The sequence below is a fragment of the Nesoenas mayeri genome (genome assembly GCF_963082525.1).
Source record: "Nesoenas mayeri genome assembly, chromosome: 7".
NCBI lineage: Eukaryota > Metazoa > Chordata > Aves > Columbiformes > Columbidae > Nesoenas > Nesoenas mayeri.
Genome location: NC_137551.1, coordinates 6,757,672 through 6,779,878, shown reverse-complemented (window position 1 = coordinate 6,779,878; position 22,207 = coordinate 6,757,672).

Genomic DNA, 22,207 nt, shown 5'->3' with positions numbered 1-22,207 from the left:
TAAACCTGTAGCCAAGAAACCCCACAACTGTTACAAACCATCATTTCTCTCTCCTGTCTCTTGCTTTGCTATACCCAGTCAGCTCTAATATGCTTTTAGAAAAATGGATGTGTTCCTTTTATGTCCTGTCTTGACTGGAAAATGGAAGTATTTATATTTTTGTGATCAAAAACTGTTGGATTGTTTTAGGTCATCAACCATTTATGTAAGGAATTATTATATGACATTTAAAATTAGTTTTTTTAACCTGCTGAATGAATTATTATTGCACATTCTTTTCATATTTGTAATTTTATTCGCTAGTCATATTCATATTCCATCAGAGTAGGGTAAGTTTAAACTAAAATTCGTGTTGATCTGTAGATCTGCCTTGTATATATTTCCCTGATATAATCAGTCAGAAACTGTATAATTATGGTCAGTGTTATGAAATGTGTCTTGAAATTAGTTCACTTAATCTAAAATACATAATTGCAGTATTGAGAGAGTCCTTAGATAATGACTTGGCAAAAAAAAGCCAAACAAAATCCTTTAACTACTTCAGATCAGTCGTTACAATAGTTCCCAATGGAATGTTACTGTGAGTTCTGGTTTTCATTCTTTCTTTCAGGCTCCTCACTTGTATTCAATGAGGGAAAAGAAGTTCAACCGATCCCACCCCAGAAAAAGGTAAGGGTATAGACTTGTATGGCTTGCTGCTTTTTTTTTCTTGGCTATTTGTATTTTTCTAGATTGGATGTTTTACGCTGATCTGCAGAGTGCCTCACTAGTGTGGTTTATCTGTCCAAATTTCAATAAGTACAATTAATTTTCAATGTGCAATTTTTAGCACTTTTGACAGTGAGAATAATTATAAAGGCTCACTGTTAAGTTGTGTGTATTGCATTTTCCTTTTTGCTGAAGTTAGTGTGGCATTTCCAAGATCAGTCTTTGCATGTGGAACTAAACAAGTTGAAATTTGAAACGTTCTTAAGTATTCATAATTTAATTAAATAAGCATATCATTTTTGCAGATTATATTTTGTATTAACACTATGTGTGTCCATAATTTCTTTGGTGATGGTTGAAATAGTTTAGTAATTCCCTTTCTATTGAGTACTTGAGCAATTAGTTGAATAATCATTAAAGTAATTACTTTGTTGACTAAGAGCAGTCTTGATAGTGAAAATCCCTACATGTTAGCAAATCAAAATGTGAGAGCTTTTCTGGTACAGAACTGATTCACTAGACAAAATTTAAGGGCTTATTTTATGACACGGGTTGAATCATGTTGTAGGAAGATTAGGCATTTCTATGTCCCCAAATGCATTTTGAAATTGAATATTTCAAACTGTTTCTTGTTATTTATTTGTATTGAGGTCAGGGGTAAGAAATTAAGTGTCTGTTCTTTTTAAGGAGAAACACTGATGAATACTGCAGTAGTCGAGCTCTTCTTCACGTTTGGCAGCATCTCACTGTCTATACATTTCTTGCATATGTGAAAGTAAACATTGAGAAAGACTGAACAGTATTTTCATATTTTACCTATAATACCTATACATCTGATATATATAAATGTGAAGTATTATACACTAAAGAAAGACTAATTCATCAGTGCAACAGACTACACACAAATATCTGGGTGGTGTATGTACTACCTGGAATTTATTGAGCTGTATCGGCCTTGTGCACTGTGCTCCACAAAGATGCATTCAGTGATCTGTCTTTGTGGTTCCCTGCGACAAACACTATGCCACTATTGTATTTACTTCTCAGAATATTGCTTGACTCAGGTCAGGTGTAAAGAAAAGGCAAATGCCTTGAGCTGGGCAGCCTCATAATTTACCATAATTAGAAGCTCTTACACCATAGATATTGGATAATTCTGCAGAGTCAGACAAACCTGAGTGCTGAAAATGTTGAGCCTGTGAGGCTCATACAGACTTAGCCCAATGGGTTTCTGTGAGAGATTTGCTCATAAATTAGTACATGACAACTACTAATACTCAAAACTTGCAACTTGATTTTGATAGAGCTCTTCAGTATAAGCTTACGTGATTTGGTGGCTCGGGGCTACAGTATAGAAAGGCTCACTGTTGCCAGTGGCTTTGACATCTGCGGGATGGTACCTGTTTGTCCATGGGCTTGAACTATGATTGTAGGAAAATGAAAACCCTATTTCTGACTTCCAGGTGTACTTACAAAACAGCAAAAATTAGCTACTGACATTCCCCACCCCACCAGCTTAATGTTTTAGTTTTAATATCGCTATCAGTGTTTTTCCCTTTACTGTGCATAATCTGACGGAGGGTGTGGTCCCCATTATGACACCACAGAACACAGGTGTCTAACACCTGTCCCCCAGGCGCCTGCCAGCGCACAGGTCACTGTACAGCGTGACACACATTGCGCCGCAGGAGCAGAGCTGCGGGAGCTGTGTAGGGAGAATAATAGGTGAGACTGATGTGGGACACTAGTAACTGCTTGGGACATTGAAAGACAAGACGGACAAGAATTATGCGTTGGGGGGGGCATTTATCTAACCTGGTCCTAAAGGACATCTTGGTCTTTTACTGAGGTGGCGCACCATGCCATGTTTGGTGGAACAATTTGTGTTATGTGAGGCCGTGTCAGTGATAAAGGGGCACAATGCACATAACCAAGTGGCAAGCACAAGGCCTGTGGGCCAAATCCTAAAATTACATTCAGCCCTTTGAAGGCAACCACAAGGCTGATATGGCCCCTGGTGAAAACGAGTTTGACACCCCTGCAGTAGCATATCTTTGTGAAGCCTTCAGCTGGTCATATAGTATATAGGCTGTGTCTAGGTTTCCCCGCAGCTTTTGAGAAAGCTTGAATTTATTCCACCAGCTATATTAAGTATCACCTAACTTGCCTCCTTAGGCATCATGCAGTTGTAAGCTTGCTCATGGGTGGGCTTTGAAAATGCTATACATAGCATAACACAGATGCACTTATGGCTTACATCACAGGAGCATGGTCACGGTAGTATGAGAAGTTCCCAGCACTTAATTCTTTTTGGGTAAAGGATTGGAAAGAGTAAATAATTATTTTAGGAAAAGGATTGGAAAGAGATCTTGTCTTATAAATGCTCTTATGCAACTTATTCTGACAATCTGATTCTTGACAAGCTTTACATTGGCTGTCTTCCGTTAGCATATTATCAGCTATAATGTCCTCACAATTTATATTTTCTCTTTAAGCCTTTACCATATTTAAAATTCCAAATAACATTCAAGAGCACATATGTTTTGGGATTGTCACTTTGTAAAGTGAAGGACCACAACCTCTTCGATACTGATGTACATGGGAAATGTAGGTATATTATCTTAGTAACTGATAGCGTCTACTCCAAAGGAGGCAGAAGTCTTCCCAGAGAATAGTTGGAATTCTTTTCAGACGTGAAGGATTTGTGTCAAGCTTTAGCATTTATAGTAAGGCTGGTTAATAAGATACTGAATCGGAGTTATCTGTGGGTTGCTGATTAGTTTGGTCTTTATACAATCGCATTTTAAAAAGATCTTAGTCCTACAGACAGTATCTAAAAAAACATATTTGGAAAAATCAGGTTGCCTGAGCATTGGCTTTTGAATGCTGTAAACTGCACTGGGCCTTTTATGATTCTGTTGTGTTTCCTGAAGCGATTCTTTGGCTCCATTTCCTTCCAGTATTTTCCCTGAGTACAGCACTACTCTATTTCACTTTTACAGTTAATTGAAGTGGTTGGAGGTCAGCCAGTTTGACCAGAGAGCTACAGCCAGGCCAGTTTTATAATCCTGAGGTACTTAGCACTGAAGATTCTCTGCAGAGATAATAGTCTTGAATTGGAATTACTCTCCATATATCCAAAGTATATTAAACACTTGTACTTGAAAGGGGCAGCTGGTAGGGCAGGAAGTATTTTATCTACGTTGAATTAAGGTTGTTCTAATTGCCAGCACTGGCATTTGGGGAAAGGATCGTGCAGCCTGGGAGAACTGAGTGATGCAAAGGAGGTAAAAAAATCCAGCAGTACTGTTGCTTTCAAGAGGTCCAGCCCTTCAGCTGTCCGTTCCTCGGAATTGAGGAGCGGGGTGTCCTCCGTGGAGAAGGGGCCTCAGGTATCAAAATATCATAGCTGTAGGCGGCTGTATAATTTCACAGCACTATACAATATTTGAATAAAAGGCTCACAATTGCACCCTAGCATTAAATTTGTAATAAAGCTCAGTCCTTAGTTAGTCCTTTTAGAAAATGAAGCAACTAATTAAAATTATTTTTGAATTGATTTAAGTTGTAAACAGTACTGAAAAAATACAAAAAAGAGATAGGAAACCGCCAAAGGTTAAAAAGGTGTTTCTGGATACGGTGTGTTTTAAATCTCCTGTTGCAAATAAGATCATATAACTCTTTTCAGTTTCAAGGTGCTCTAAAAGTTGGTTTCATAGCTGTTCTGTTGCATATTTTCTCTGGCTCAGATATACTGATTTCATAACTTTTATTGTAAGTTTTGTTAGCTCAATGTTAAAAAAGGGCTTTAAAGATAAATCACAGTATGTCATCTAAATAGGGTTATTCGTAGAAATAATGCTATAATCAGAGCACTTAGTGATTTTCATAAGTTTATAATGGACAGTAATGTACAATTGCAACAACAAAAAAGACAATTCTAAAGTATAAAACAGTTTTCTATATAAATTTAGTTTTCCAAGGCCTTAAAATGATAAAAGGCCCCACCCAGAATATCAATTTTCTGCATAAATATTTTGTAATAGTTTTCTCTGAAACCTTATGTTCTTCCAACAGAGAACTATAAAATGGCACAGTAATGTGAACTGGGTTACCTTCTCACCACTGGCAATAAATGGTATTCTAGAAAACCTAATAAAGTTTATGATAATGGGAATGTAGACAATAAAAATCCCAGTAAAATTTTCTTTTTGTTTAAAGTATGCCTTTCAAGGAGCAGGAAAATTGGCTAGAGAAGGGGAATTTGTTAAAAAGACTCTGCTGCATGTTCATAAACTGTTGTCATCTGAGGGAAGAAGGCAGACATCAGTGTTTTCCAGCCCATCAAGTGATTCTCACTGGCTTAAAGGTGCTTCTGCCTATACAGTTCCAAATGGGTGTTTCTGACATAAAGCCAGTACCAGCCCTCTGGTAAATCTGATCTCTGTTTTGCAATGAATCAAGATCTCAGCTAATTTCCACCATCTCCCAAAGAAGACCATACTCAAATATCTGAGTCCCTTTCTGTTCTCCACATGCAAGTGATACTACTGGCAGCCGTTCACTATTATTATACCTCAGCTATCTGAGGAGACAACCCACTTTTAAACCATTCAAGCAGGAAAATAAACAAGAAGTACATATCAAAGTTACGTCGTTAGCAGAAGGTGAAGGGAGATGGGGAGAGAAGAGAAAGACCAATTGCTTGATCAAAGCAGAGGTGAGATTTGCAATATTTGGCCCCTGGTTTGTTGCACAGGCATGGTGCGTGTGCTGCTGGAGGTAAGGTCAACTCCAAATAATGAAAAGATATATGTTTTAGATTATGACCTGTGTTCGTCATATGTATGTTTCACATCTATATTTGCAGGCTCAGATTTATTTAAATTTGAACTATTTGTTATATTTTGTTTTACTTCCATAACGTTAAAAAGATGCCATGAATTCCTCATGTTTAATGGACTCTGCCAACTGTATCAGACTGGTATTGATGGGATGGCATAGCTGAGGATGCCTGAGTGTGATGACTTTTTCTTTTGAGCAGGGTCAAGCTCAACAAAATGTTTGAAGTCCTCCATTACAATTTCTTGTATGGTTTGAGACGAGTATATTTTTATTTTTTGCAGGGCTTTGCAGAAGCATGAAAGTGAGTAGGAGTACTAGCTGTATTGTATTCCCCAACAGTTCACAGAATTTGTCCCCCAGGATTGATAGCTTTTGGTTTTCAAGGCACCTGTCTTAGCTAGGGAGTTGCTGAATCTTCTCTAGCCATATCATCTATGTTAAATCTTGTGATGTCACATTTGAGTTCTACAGACCTAATTTTTTATTCCCCTATACCCACTGATGTGTTAGCATTTGCAGTCTCTAGTTTGAGCCAAATATGTTTTTTGTTTAGTAGTGCTCGAAAGTTAACAAAGTTCTTTAGAATTATTAATCTACTGGAAAGGATTTTAGTTATATATATGTATATACATATATATATATTTAACCAGAGGTCATTCAAGTGGTAATTCAGTCTTCAAATTTAATGAAGCATGAGGCAACAGGCTTCCTGATTTAAATAATGAACTCTGTATCCCACTTTTGTCAAGCTATTCAGAAAAGAAGGATTCATCTATGCTTCACTGAGTAGGCAATGAGAGTCTTTGCTATTGAGACTGTTTTTGGCAGGTAAAACAACTGTCAAAATATCAAAATCTTATTTTTCTTGGGTGTTTTATGACTTCTTTTTTTTTTTTTTTTTACACTTATGTTGATTACCTAATAAATAGCCTCTAGCATTATATCTATTTACACTTACTAATGCAAGTATAGGTAGTTTTCCTGTGATAAAATCATAGTTAACTCAGAAGGAAGAGAACAACCCTTAGAATAATAGCCCTGCACTACTGGGGTGTGCTGGAGCTCATGAACAGTGGGTGTGGGAAGAGCCAGTACTGTGTGTAAAGCACTTACTTATTGTGCTTGACACGTTGTCTGTAATCGTGTGATCCAGAGAGAACAAGAGTAGATGAATGGGCAAGGTAACAAAGACAAAATAAAACAACATACTGAGGTATGTAAGTTTGTGTATCATGGTATTTGGAAGTGAGCATGTCTGTAGCTTCAGCACAATACTACGTTGTGTGTGGTTAAGGCTTCTGACACTTTCGCAGTATTCTGGAGTGACAGCAACATTGCATTCTGAGCAGAACAGATCTTACAGCTGTGAAATTAGTTGTACTGAGGAAAAGCTGGAAACTTCCCTTGTCAGGATGCAGGTGGGACAGCACAACAGTCTGCTTGTGTTCAGCGTGGTGATGTTCTGTACTTCCAGACAGTGCAGTCAACATTCAGTTACCTGTGAGTAGTTAAGCTGGAGTGTGCATTTTCCCCACTGCAAGTGCAGGATTGGGTAGGACCCTGCAGCACCAAGGCAGGTGTGTGGCCCCTGGGGACTGGGAGGCACTGTCACAGGGCAGCCGCAGCCCTGCTCTCTGCTGCTCTCGCCTGGGGAAGCAATTAACTCGCTTGTGCATGTGTTGCAGCCTGCTCTAGTAAGTCTGCCAGAATTGCACAGACTTTCATCAGAGCTAGCCAATGCCATTACTATACTACAGGAACTGGAAATGTGGAGAACTATATAATGTTAGTTTAATATTTTTACTCTATTAGCTGAAGTCCAGGTGAATTTGTGAGGTCTAGCTTGGCATTGGTTCTATGGAAAAGGAGGCATTTGTACAGAGCTGTGCATGCCCTTGCACCAGGTCGCCTTGTGCTCTGGGTTTTCGAGGTAGTGTGTTGTGTGACTGTGGGGAGATGTGCAAATTTTGAGAATGAGCCTGAACTGAAGCAGCACAAAATAGTACAGGGTTTCCAAATATTTTTGCATTAGTCATATAAGTGCTTATTGCCAAGGGCAATAACACACATGGGTGCACTGGGCCTCTGCAAAATGCCTGTCATTCTTGTAACTCTGAGTTCTGATGTTTAGGCTGTGCCTCTCCATAGCACCAAAAAATGGAGCACTGATGGTATGTGGGAATCTGACCTCTGTGAACAAGCAGTGTCACTTTCCACTAAAGAGTCAAGAGTAACTAGGAGGGAGTAGGGCATAAAATGGTGAGTGAAACACTGCTTCAGAGTCCTCTCTGGAGCAGACATATGGTCTGAGAACACACCATATCTCATCCAGCAAGCTTTTGATATGCGATGCTGCACACCTCCATTGGGCCCTCGAAACATCTCTGCATTTGTGTATTGGATGTGTTCCCACACGGTAGTCAGCCATCGCAGATGGTTATGCTCAATTCTTGTCTCCAAATACATCATGATATTTATCCCAAGATACTGCCAATTGTCATATGAATAATCAATTCTGTAATTTAGTTTCACCTGTTGGAATTAATTGCCATATGCAGATAGGTCTGCCCATTTTAATAGCATGCTAACAATGTGTTCAAACACAGGTCAAGATTAAGCTAGGGCTAGTGCTGTGAATTTAACTGATGATGACTTTTGAAAGATGTCTGTTTCATTAAAGCTTGCCCACTTCACCCAAACTAAATTTCATGCAAAAGTATCCAAATAATCTGCAGGATAAGCTCATATTTATAGATCCATCACGATGATATTTGTTGTGAAGTGTTTTGTGTGGGTTTTTGTTTATGCAGTGTTTTTGGGTGTTGGTTTGTTATGCTTTTTCGGAGGCTGTTTTATTTTGGTTTTAGGGAATTCAAAACTCATGTATTGGAGTAGAGAAAGAAAACGGGTGATCAGATGAGAGATGCAGAGAAATGCAGCAGTGGGCAGGGAGGGAAAGGGTAGAATTCCAGTGCAGGCCTGGCCCTGCCATGCAGCTGTTAGTGCTGCCTCTCTGCTCCCACCACACCAGAATGAACTCTCACGGGTAGAAAGTAATCTCTGCCCTCTCACATCCTCAGTTGAGAATATTCTACTTCATTTTTAGGATTAAGTCCAGCTGCATTAGCCAGCTGAAATTCAACCTTTTCGTAGTTCAAAGTAAGAATTTTATACTGTATCTAATTTAGCAGTTGAAGGTTGATTTCAGGTGATGGAACACGTTTAAGAGTATTTTTTTCATATCATTAATTTTACGGTTTATTTAGATCTATACCTGTAAGTAAAATAAGCAAGAAGGTCTAAATACCATAAAACAAGGGATATTAAAATCTACCTGGGGGGGGTTCAGGAACACAAATCTCATTGGGGGATGGTCCCGAATTACACAATACCTTAGAAAAATCTGCCAGAAAATGCATCATACAATTACATGCTATGTACATGCGGATTCTTCTGAAAATAGTATCTTATTCTAACCCTGCCACTGTCCCCAGGCAGGTTCACAAATTCCTTCTTCCATGTTGCAAAATTCATAGGAATTGTGGCTGTCTACTACTCCATAGATTTTAGGGAAATGTGGAGCTCTCAATCTGGACATTTCACAGTTTTAAGATTACATAAAGAAACAAGTTAGTATTTGAAAAGCAGTGAATTTTAAAATAATATTAAAAAACAATCAACCAACTAAAACAACATCAACCAAAAAAACCAAAAACAAACAAGCAGAAAAAAATGTTAACTTAATAGAAATTCTAAGGAAAAAAAAAATCCCCTGACAGATGTCAGTTACTTCTTCGATTTCTTTGCTCCGTATGTTGTCTTTCTTCACCTTCCTGTGAGCTGTTAGCTTATCTGTAAGATAAGAGAAAAATCCTAACTTGTTCAAATTCACACCAGGATGACAATATCTTTTTTTAACCACTCTCTCTGTGTAATAGTGCAGAGCTGTGTATGTTTGAAATGAACACGTGTTCGCAGAATTAAGGAACAGTTGGAGAATCAGTCTGATCCTTTCACTAAATAGCACTAAAGATTACATTCGCTATTAGACTTTGAATACTGGTGAGTTGACCATGAAGACAATGGGAATATCATGCCAGAGCCTTTTTTGTAAGAAAAAAAAAAAAAAAAGGTTTAGGATGCTTCTGAGAAGAAGACTGATAGCTAAAATGTAATTATTTTGAAACTTCATGTTTGTTTGGGATTTCAATAAAAGCTAATGAAGACATTTGATAAAGGTGAAATATTAATTTGGCACCTCTTTTTCTGTACAGCAGCCTTGCTTGTTTGGAGGAGAAGAACTTCAGTTCACTGATATATTTTCAGTTAGTTGGAAACTTTTCTGGTTTTGACAGAGCAGCCAGAAGGAGGGGAAGGTTTGGCTGCTGTTTGCACTGTCTGGCTGCGGTGCAGCAATGCTGGGCTTGCTGGGTCAGACAGAGCAAATGTTATTGTGTAAATCACTTTCCTGTTGGTGTGTTCAGGTTGTCTCCTTTACCAGCCATGCTCTGAATGGGCAAAGCTGAATGAGCTATCCCATTGCCTTGTTTTTCACAGAAACACTGGGGCTGGAAGGGACCTCTGGTGACCTGGTCTGACTGTCCTGCTAAAACAGGGTCAATTAGAACATGTTACTCCAGGCCATGTTTGTTCAGGTTTTGATCATCTCCAAGGTCAGCGACTCCACAGCTATCTCTGGGCAACATGTTCTAGTGTTCCATCAATCTGGCAATAAGACAGCTTTTTCCTATGTTGTAAATGAAAATATAAATGGAAATAACCTCTTGTCCTGTCCCCTAAGAAGAATCTGTCTCTGTTGTCTTCCTCCCCACTCAGGTGTTCATGAAGATGTCCCTGGAGCCTTCTTTTCTCAGCACTGAACTATCCCAGCTCTCTTAGCCTGTCTTCCTATGATCACTGTATGAGACGGTGTGGAAAGCCTTACCAGCATCAAAACAAACAATAACTGCTGCTTTACCCTGTTTCACCAAGCCACTCTTCTCATCACAAAAGGGCCATAAGGTTGTTCAAGCATAATCTTACCTTCATAAATTCATGCTAACTACTGCCAATTGCCTTTTTGTCCTTCCTATGCTTGGAAATGGCTTCCAGGATTATTTGCTGCGCCTCCTTCCCTGCGAGTGGGCTGAGGCTGGCCAGCCTGAACTTCCCAGGTCTTCCTTCTTGCCCTTTATGAAGAAAGGAGTGACATTTATTGTCTTCCAGTCCTCTCCCAGCAACCATGACCTCCTAATGGAGAGTGACCTTGCAAGATATCGGCAGGCTTCCTCAGCACTATGGGGTAAGGCAAACAGAGGAAACACTGGTAAAGTGAATGGACTGCGGCTTCTGCCAGCAAGATAGCAAATAAATGTTCTGTGAGTGAATTTAGGTTTTTAAGCATAATAAATAGAATTTTACACATTAAAGTGTTCAGGGAAATACCTGGTATGCAATGGGCCAGGTAAGAATTCTTCCTGTCTTTAAACTGTATGTAGTAAAAAGTTACAGTAATTTTGTTTTTCAACGAGAAGGGCTGAACAATGCAAACTCATTGAGACAGATTATTCTCAAGGTTAATTGAGATATATCAGTTTGCACTAGGTTTCTCTCTCACAATTTTCTGCCTGATTACCAGTACAAAATGGTCAAATACATACACCTTTATTCAGTGCAGCTACTCTAATGTTAGAGATCCCAAGAAAGATAGATTTAGGATGCTTGCTGCAAGGCTGAGATAATTAATAAAACTGTAGAACATAGGCTAATGGAGACTGAACTGGGGAGGGACTGGAGCTTCGATCGTCCTTGGCATGAAGGCATTTCTGATGGGGCTTCCTCTGTTTGCAAAAAGTCACATTTTCTTTTGGAAGGAACCTAGAATTTAGGGGCAGGAAGGTTAAGTTTGTCATCTGAATGATAGATTGCTCCTGTCTGTGGCATCATGGTTTGGTCTTAGGAAACATAAAAGATGACTTTTTGTGAGGCTCGTTCTGGAACTGCTAGCTCTTAACATATTAGCTAGAGAAGATTAGTCTGCACGTGGGAGCTCCTTTTCTGTATTTACTTGGTTCTATTTGTAAGTTATCTAATTCCAAAATAAGAGCTTGAACTTGGTGGGCCAAGCATCTCTCTCTTAATAAAAGTGTGTGTTTCCACTTGAAATCAATGGAAATGTCATACTCACAGCAGCTTCAAATTCATCTTCTGATGTCTATAGTTGCATATTTAGTGTGGACAGGAACACTCGAAATTATTAAGGGCCTTTTCAAAGAAGTGGGCAGAAGAAGATGGGGTGTTTAAGAGTATTTATCATTAATTTGAAAACCACAGTTTTAGCTGGCAGACTGACTGTTGGCTGCCTTGTTCACATTTGGACAGTTGGCTGTAAATGTTTCTGTCTGTACTCTGATGGGGTTAAGAGAATGGAAAATTCAGGCTAATGAGTAGCAGATAATGAACAGTATAGTTCCAAATTATACTTTATTTAAACTTGCAAAATGCTCACAGTTGCTGTGTGTTTCTACCAATCTGTAATATAGATATTTACAAATAATTAGTATTAATAGGATCTTTATATATGACTGGACCAAACTTGGCATTTTAGATGTGGAAATGTGAGTGAATTATGGATAGTTGTTTGTTCAACCAGTTCTAACAGTGAAGCAGAATGATGGAAAAACACATGGTAGGCTGGCAAAGGATAGACTCCACTAGCAAATGAATGCTGAATTGAGCAATTAGGCAGGAAATCAAAATGAGTATTTGCTCTAAGGCAACACATGGCACATGATAGAGAGCAGGTTTAGAAACAACTGTAGAAACTGGCAGAGGATGGTCTGCACCTTGTAGTGTCATCCATGGCCAGCATCCTGCACTGGGGACTCCAGAATGGCACAAACATTTACCTTGTCTCTTCTGGAAGATTTTGAAAGCACCAGCTTGCTCCAAAGTGGTGTGATTGTGTGGTGGGTTTTTTTTGCTTGGTTCTTTTTGTTTGGGTTTTTTGGTGGGTGAGTGGGTGGTTGATTTTGTTTTGGGTGATGTTGTTTGTTTGTTTGTTTGTTTTTTCCAATAAAGGAAAAAAAAAAGGTGCCTGTTAATTGGAAGAAAGGGCTTGGTTCTTTTAAGTGCAGTGTATGAAAAGACATTCCCTTTTGTTTCAGTGAGTCTCTGCATAGTTGTTGTGTAGGAAATGAAATATCTGAAAATGAAATATTTTCATTTGAAATGCTTTTAATAAGTATTATGTATTGTTACAGGCCAGGGTAGTAAAACGTAACACTGCAATCATGAGCCCAACTGTTTTGTGGATTCAGCAGTAATCACAACCTGATATTTGTGACTTAATCAATCTTGTATTTGTTAGTGTGGGAAGGAAATGGAATAAATTGTTGTATACAACGAATTTCCAACCACTGTACTGTCTAACCCTGAATTTGCCTTTCTGTACAGACCGTACAAAGGCCAGTACTGATACTTCTATTCTGGGCGCTCTCTGCACACTCTCATCCGGACAATTCTTGCTTCGATCTCATGATAGAAATTCAGTGGCACAGAAAACCTTGCTCCAGTCTTCTATATAGAGTTAATTTCCACTAGATTGGTACTATGAAATGCCAAAGCTTAAATAGCTCCTGCTTGTACTATGTCATTAATACTCATCTGTCAAAAGCAGCAACATTCATCCAGAAAACATATTGAAACTGGGAGGGAGGAGGAGGGGAAATAATTCTCCTGCCAGTATAAAGAATAATGTAAATCTTCCTTAAATAGTTTTCTGCATTATTTTGCAAATATTTTCTATATCAGAAACAAAGAGCTGAATTTCAGTGTTTATAGCACATGTTGGTGGTATGAACATCAATGTGTACGGGAGGGTTGAAAATGAAGTGGTGTGGTGATCCAGTGGGACCCCAGTGCCTGTCCCCTGCTGAGCTCCATCTGATTCCGGGCTCAGGTGGAGCCCCCCAGTTCCTGGGCATGATGGAGGGCAGACACTGGAAGGTAGATGATGTGAAGAGCGGAATACTGGCTTCTAGTCACAGCATTCCTGCGTGTTTCTAGTGATACGTGTATCCTGGGAGAGGGTGTTAAAGCTGCCATTTTGGTGAAAAATGTAACTTCTTGCATGATATCATCAGCATCACAGAAAACTAAAACTTGTGGAAATCCATAGGACTACTTTATATCCTTTCACATCATCTGCTTTCGTGTGATTCTGCTTTCTGGTAGATCATTGCTAGGAAAAGTGAAGCCCTTCACTTCAAAAGAACTCAGTCACAGGTTCATGTATGTTAACTGCAGTAAATTCTGTATGGGCTATGAGAGACAAGTGTTTTCATGGAAATAGTCTGGCAAGGATTTGCATGGTGTCTGCTACCATGTTGTTTGAGTATGGGTTGCTAGATTCTGGTGAGCTGGGACAAATCTTCATTTGATACTCCAGCTTGGCTGTACTGTTTGGTGAGCTGCCGTGTGCCTGGGAACTGTTCTGGCCCAGTTGTGCTGTGCTAGGAGGTGATACCTTAAACCCACGTTGCTGGAATGTGGTGGGGACCTGCGCCTCAGTGAACCATTTACATTCATGAGAAAAAATGATTCTTTTCACCTGCATGTTAAAGTACTAGAGACGATTACAAACCACTGAGACTATCTTACAGATAAGTAAGAACAAATAAGGTTCACAACATCATCCTTCAGTGATTGCCGCCAGCTAATACTGTCTGAGCCTCCCTATTGTTAGATGTCACCTTTTCATGGAATGCAAGTCAATTGAAAGTATGAAGTCAGAGGCTGCATCTCAAAATGCGTTGAAAGCATGTGCTTTGATAATAGGGCACTTCAAGGGTAGGTTAATTAGCTAATGCTCTATTTGCTCACACCAATTAGGGAACTTTTTATAGGAAAAATGAAGTCCTAATTATTCAGATCAACAAGAGTAATTAGGAAACATTACCAGCATTAATAGAACGTGGGACAGTTCTTAACTACTGCAAGATTGATTTGGGTGTCTAAACAGGAAGAGGTACCCGTGTATTTCTCAGGTTGGCCAGGGTCCCTAATTTTTAACAGAACTGGTAAGAACCAGAGGTCTTGACAACTCAAAATACTGTTAAACCTCTTAAAGCACACTCTACACTTCAGCTTCCAACACTGACTTAAGAGAACAAACCCTTCACAAAAACATGCGGATTCAGTTATTTAATGCAACCTGTAAGAAGGGTCTCACTGTTCGTAAATGTAATTGAGAAGACAGTTCTGCGTTCCTGCCATCAGGTGCATTGCTTCCCACAAGGGTGCTCTGCCTCCTTGTGTCAGTGCTATTGCGAGAGAGTAAAGCTTACGCAGGGCTCAGTGTCTGCTTGACGCTTACATGCATGTTGCATCATGTAGCTTTGGATACGTTTATGATCCAGGATCAACTTTCTTTGTTTTGTTTTGTTTTTTAATTGATGACAAACTAAATTCCCTTAGGATACAGTTTGTGTAAGACAATAATACTCCTAAGTAAAAGCAGAGCAACTGAAAACAGATGGAGCTGCATTATTGGTGAGAACTTGGGATATGCAGAATAAGGAAATGAAGGATAGAGTAATACAGAGTAATCTACGTGATTGTTAAGTCAGGAGCTATAGACACTATCTTAACTAGCACAGACTAAACCAGTGCGTTGAAAACTGTAAGTTACATGAAGAGATTTTCAGATAAAAATAAATACAGAATATTTCTATGTGAATGTTCATTTACATCATTCTCTTGGGTGGGTTCGGGTTCATCAAGAGGATCAAGACCCAAGTCAATTTGTTTCCCCACAAGCAGTAGCTTGAAGTCGAAAGCTGAAAATGTGATATCTTGGTGCATTTAATTACTTAATGTCTTTAACACTTTTAAAACTCATTTCCACAGGTGGTAAAGAAAATTTCATAGAGTAAAATTTTCTTGGCTTGTCTTTTTTTTGTTTGTTTGTTTTTTAGTGGTGCCATCCTTTTTTTATAATATTTTTGGCCCAATTATTTGCTAATCTTAAGAATATTCACTTGACTGTTCTTGACCTTCTCACTGACATGGGCTTCGCTTTGCTGTCTAACTAAGGGAACCCGAAGAACGTTCAGGGAAAAATGACCTTTAAATGCCTGCTCATCTCAGGTAAGGAATAATAAGAGTTCACTATCTCCCAACAGATGGTAGGCTTTTCTTAGGCGTCAGTACAAATTTATTTCAGTAAAAGAGGAGAAATGCCTACGAGGTATTTGTGCAGAATCCTGAATTTGGTAGCTAGATAGAAATTGACTTGAAAGATATTTCTTCACTGGGTAATAGTTGGTTACCTGCTGTCGCAAAAGAGTGGTTTCAAAGGTACAGCCGGCTAAGCCTGGTTTAGATTTTCCAGTAAAACGGTCCTATTCTTCAGCTTTGTTTTATTTCTCAACACAAAATATACATAGTTTTTGAAAAGCTTGGTTTAGAATAGAATAGAAAGGAGAGCATTGCCCAATTAATTGGAATAGAATTGTTTCAAGGGCTGATGAAAGCCCTTGTAGGTTAACTAAGGGTCTTCTCTTTGAGATCAGTGGAATTAGGTCAGTTTCTTATTTCAGAATATCTGGCCTACAGGCATGAAAACCAGCTGTAGACTCCAACAATTTGTTTGCATACTCCTCATTTATAGTTAGTAGATCAAAATTTAATTGGAAATAGAATGGATCAACATCTTTTATTTTAGCATTACAGTCTCTGCTAACCAACCAACCTGAAAGTTGTACTACCTGGATAGCTTTGAGGTAGATAAAGAAATTAATTAAAATTAAGCTAGAGATCATAATCATACAAACCACTTAATCTGCAATCACTGATAAGATGTATTTTGTTCCTGCTCTTCAAACAATAGGTGTAAGTCTTTCAGGGATTTTGTGTTTGTCACCCAGAACAAGCAGTAAAATTTTTCTTTCTGTGACAAATCAGCTCAATGCCAGCAAAGCCGATGCAGCAAATTTCCAGCACTTGCAGTGAATCGACAAATCAAAGGCAATTCAGTGACACATGGATAATGTCTGACTGAGGGTTATAGTAGTTTTCTAAATCTGTCTGTCTTGGTACATATGTCTCTGCACAAGAGCACTGGCCAGAAGTAGCCCTGCTCTGTCGTGTCACTGCAGCAGTGCTTCTGGCAAGTGTGCTGGTGCCTGCTTGACCTCCTCATATTCAGTGTATCAGGATCTGAGTTATCATGGACCGTACAACATACTTCTGTTGCTTCAGGAAATCCACGCTTCCAGAACTTTTAAAAGTGCTTCTCTCTTTGAAGAAAATGATGTAGGATGGAAATCAAGGTCAGTGTCCGCATCCCAGGTGGCCTTGGGGGTCACAGAAAAAGAGTTTGTCCTTCTGTTTAAAACCAGTTCAAAGAATCGTTCCACCTTTCTAGAGGAAACAAAAGAAAATTCAAGACTCCAAACTACGTCTTATCTTCTTACAACAAAGTGCGATGCCATTTATAACTGCTGAGACTCTTTCTGAATAGATGATAATAAAGGACAATTCATTGATAAAAGGCAGAGTTTGACCAAAGAGATTTTCATACTTGCCAAGGAGGAGGGATATAGGAAGAAAGGGAGGCACAGAAGGATGAGGGGTACTGAGGAAGAGTTAGTGAAGTTAACTTTAAAATATCTGTCTTCCTTTTGGCTGGCTTTTAATTTGTCTAGGTATAAATTAAATCACATGCTGTTATGAAGTTCAGAATCTTTCTCCTGTCTTTGTATGAGAGAAGAATTTGAGGGATCTTTCCAGCCTGTTTGAAATACCCATGTTAGGAGCCAAAGTGAACAGATGAGTACGGCGAGAGGTGCCACTACGGGAGGGCACTAGAGGAAAAAGTACTGGTGACCTCGAGGAAGGTCTTGTTTTGGATTACCTGGGTGATTTTTTTGATAGGCAATCAGATTAGAGCAGTCAGCTGACATTGGTGACAGTAACTGGTACACTAGTGACCTGTAAAGCACAGGAAGAATGTAGAAACAGATGGTAGAAAGGTTAGTGGAAAAATCTTAAAAGTTCAGTTTTCTGTAACTTGAATTATTTTCCATATACTTGGAACAAAAGAGCACAAATTGTATTTTAATGCTGGTTCCATTTTACACACGTTTTTTTTCTTTTTTCCCTCATTCATCTCTTCAGTTCTGTCTCTGTTCTCATCCAGCAAGGTTTGCTGTTACTGCAGTTTGGGTTGCTTTTGCCGGAACCTGGGGGGCTATGCGCAAAGGTTGTGTTTCTTGGAAAATGTACCTACAACTAGGGAGAAAAGAGGTGTCCTGTAATTTTGATGAGACAACCTTGAAGCCAAGGTGACAACAGCTGAGTAACCCCTGCTGCTTCTGCAGAGACAGCTGCAACTTAAGGTGGTAAATCTAGCAGAAGAGATGGAGAAGGCAGTGCTACTTCTGCCACTGCTTTCTCTGGTAGTAGTTTTCTGCAGTCTGCCTCAATTACGGCTCTGCCATCGATCCTCAGAACCGCTCCACGAGCACTGAAGATCAGCAAAGAGCTTACGCTCAGCAGCGAGCAACAATAAGGCTTAAACATTCATTTGCTGTTGTAACTTGGGAACAGAAACACAGGGTTTATCTGCAGCTCTAGTAGGGTGTGCTGGCTTCAAATGCCTCCTATTGAGCTGTGCTGTCTGTCCTTCCCAAGAAGGAAATGTTTATCTGCTCCTGCTGAGTTTTGACAGCTTTACTCGGGAAGTTAAGGATTCCAAGAGACAAAGAGGGAAATGCATATAGCTTATCACTGAAACCTGACCAGATAAAGTTGTTTTCTAGTGGCTTGTTGGGTCACTATTAGCAGTGAGAACATAGCCACCTCTGAGTTGTTTCTTCTGGTGTTTCATGGTAGAAGCCCAGAGAAGAAGTGGAGTTGGGCTGTTTCCCTCTGTGCCCTGATGGTGTTAACAACAGAAGCAGCTGAGAACTTGCTGGTAGAGTTTGAATAAAATCTTTGTTTCTCTTATTTTCTTCAGATAGTAAAGATAACTAGAAATGAATCCAAGCTTGAAAATCTGCAGTAAAATTCCTCTTCTTCTAAAGCTCTTTACTCTTTGGCCTTTACTCTTCCAAGGTGTGAGGAGCAACTGTGGAGAAGCCTGCATGTTTCCAGTACCGTCGCAAAGATGTAGTAGGGATGCAGTAATTACATCTCAGGATATCTCTGTAATAAAATCTTCTATTATCCGTGCTTCTTCTAACAGCCTATTTGCCTTCTCAGGATTTCAGATGTGCAGAGGATATGTGTTATAAAAATATTATCCTATTAAACTAGAACATTGCCAGAATATCAACTCCTTATCAAAGCTATGGGATCCTTTGTTCAGGCTTTGCCCACAGTCAAACCTATGCTAGACAATTATCAGTCTTCTGAGAGCAGTGCTCTCCTGCCTGACAGTACTTGTGTGTAATCACCACTTATGGCTTGAGCTAAGAATCAAACCTGGGCCGCTCTCAGAAGCCAAAATGGTATGTCAATGCTAAAGGGCCTCACTGAAACAGTTTTAAAATGTGTGATTAAGGCAGTTCTTGCCTCCTCCATATTAGCCAAAAGAACAGTAAAACAAAACAATGGATTTTCAGGATGAATGAGCATTAGAAAAAAAAGACTGCGCCTTGATGCGATTCAATGTGGGATGAAAAGAACTGGGTGAAACAACCCACAAGCTGTCTGCCTATCAATAAAGACCAAGACTTCTAATGAATGATTTTTCACTTAGCATTTTGCTTATTATTAAATATAGCATATTCACTGTAGTGCAGAAAGAAGCAATTTGATTGACATGTACTTTACATTTCAACAACTACTTTTATTTTGGATAAACATTGTCATGTTAGGTATTAAGTATACAGGTGTATATTTATGTATGACCTTTGGTAAATTCCATTTGCTATTGCAGGACTTATTTTTCATAAACTAAATTTTTAAGAAATTTGAAAGTGAACATGATTCATTTGTTTTGAATGTGACTTTGGAAAATAGTTTTCTTCCCTTAGTTTCACAGGTGGAAGAGTTAAGACTTTGCCTGCAGTAGATTTATGAATGTTGCTGCAGGCAAAAATTAGCTTAGCAGTTTTTGCTAATAACCCTATCCTTTTTCTTCTAAACTCCACTTTCATCTAGCAGAACTGTAAATTGTATCCCAATAGAGTGAGTAAACTGAAGGTCAAAGGGAAATGTAAGGTGCTGAATCATATGGCTTCACTTTCATGAAGGTAGGAAGAACTCTGTAAGAGCAGGTCATAAACAAGCTGAAAACTTGGGGTCAAAACCCTGTAGAAAAAGTTAATAACTTTTTCCCCGCACCATTTTTATGGTGCAGATGGGTTTATCTTTCTAGAAAAGAAGCAAAAGTAATATACTTGGTCAACCTTTTGCCTTACTGCATTCAAATGAAAATTACAAGTAGACTCACCTAATGTAGATTTTATCCGTGGTGCATAATGGTTGTGGAAAAACCCTGGACGTTTTCTTTGCCTTTGTAGATGCTGCTCTGAAGCCAGGTGGAAGAGCATTATAATTTCTGTTGCCCTGCACAGAGCTGTTTGTTTTTTAACTCTACGTTGAGGTCCAGTGCAGGACAAGCCAGTGCTGGCAAGCAGTAAATAGGCTTCACTTTTTACCTCTTCACAAGTATAGCTGCAAAAAGTTTGAATACTTTTACTTTAGATGGATAGTTCATGTTTCAAAGCAAATGTGGAGTAAGTAAAGACTTTAGGATCAGATTTATGTCTTCAGCTTTGTCATTTGCTCTGTCAGTGACCAGGAACAAGATACTCAGTACCTCTCTCATTTGCAACAGATGATCTCTAGTTTTGTATTCAGAGCGATTTTCTAAGTTTATTTTTTTCCAAGTATGTTCTCTCCCATCTGATGTTAAACAAAACTTCTCTGCTTTTTTAGAAAAATTCCTGGTTTCTAGTACCAATCTTCTGTCATTTCTTACCCAGTACAGATGTGATCCTCACTGCTTAACTGCTCATCCTGACATCTTCTGTCCTCCCTCTTAGTAGTTTTTTGAAATATTTTTGTATGTCTTCCAACATAGCTGGTGTCAGTGTGACCTAGTAGAGTTCCAAAAACTATCACTGAAGTTCACTTGTGTTGTTCTTCCTGTCATTCGTGACAATGTTCCTTTACCATCATGCTTATGCGAAGCTTGAGGGAAGTTATTTGGCAGGTGTACTGAGTTCAGTGGTTTTCACTATGATCCATAATTTGATCCCTCATCTGTTTCTCTCTTGATCATCTTTTCAGTAATAGGGCAAAGATGAGTACTTCTTTATTCTTACAGCAGTCACAGGATGCAGGTGACCTCTTTGTGTAGATGCTGAGTTACTTGGGCAGCTGGTCGCAGTGGTGAACCTGTGACGTTCTTTGCAGGTGTTTTGTGCTCATTCAGTTTCACAGTCAGAGACTAGGATTCCAATATGCTGTGAAAAGAACCAATAATACCAGGAATTTCGGATCTTAATGTGACGTCATTGCCAATGGGGGTTCCTTCTCTGCAGTATGTGACATCTTGCACGTTTCTGGACGTGCAGGCCTCAGCGCTGTGCTAAATGTGAGCACCTCCTGATAGCTGGGGGCAGAGGCTTTGCCAAGGCATGTTGTGATGAGGCTGCTCTGGGCCATGGTCACTGACCCCGGGAGATTGGGCCTGCTGCCCAGCGGTTCCATGTGAATCCCCGGATAACACGTGAGTTTCACCGTGGTTTGATTGAAATGATTGTAGGGCTTGGGGTGGTTTTCTACTCCAGGCTGTGGAACATTGTCAGCCTCAATTTCACACTGCTTGAGAGGAAAAGCAAAAGCCATGTTCATTTTCACTGCACCTGAATCAAACCTCAACCTGGGCATGAAAAGTCTGGTTGGTTGATGGAAACTCTCTGTATGTTCTCTTATTGAAGGGACGAGAACTGTTTGGGTGTGTTGAATGAGATGGCAAATATTAGCACTGCTTTTTGATGAAATCTCTTTTTTTAGTGCCTCAGTATGTTAGGTTTGGTTGAAAATTGAATTTTGAGTTATTATGTCTTTATCTCAGTTGGGCTACTTCATCATTTGCTGCTTACTCTGAGTGAAGTAGCACAATTGCTGACTGATTTGAGCCCTTCTGTCAGTGGGAGCCTTTCAGCTGACATTACTGGGTTTTGAAAAGGGTGCATTACATGCAACCTAAATTCTAGTGTTGGCTGCCTATGAAACAGCTGATCTATTTAAATACCTTTATTGTTTTTTAAAGGCCTTAATTCTGTTGCCTGTTGTCATTAAACTAGAGAAAAATCATTTTACATTTTCCTGCAGATGTTTTATTTAATAGCCTGAAATTCTAAAGACAAAGTACAACCCTATGCATTCTGCAGGTTTAAACTAAGTAAGTTTGTTTTCAGGGATTAAACTCAATATAGCTCAAACTACTGTATGAGTAATCAAACTAAAAACAGAATAAAAGGTGAAGTATTTCAATGTAAACTATGCATATTCACATCAAAATTCGAAATCACTTCTGTTTCAGTAGTCCCTGTATACTTTTAAAGTGGAGCCATTAAATGTGCACTCAGACGGTTTCAGATCAATTGAAGTCTCTCCCAAACCTGCATTTCAG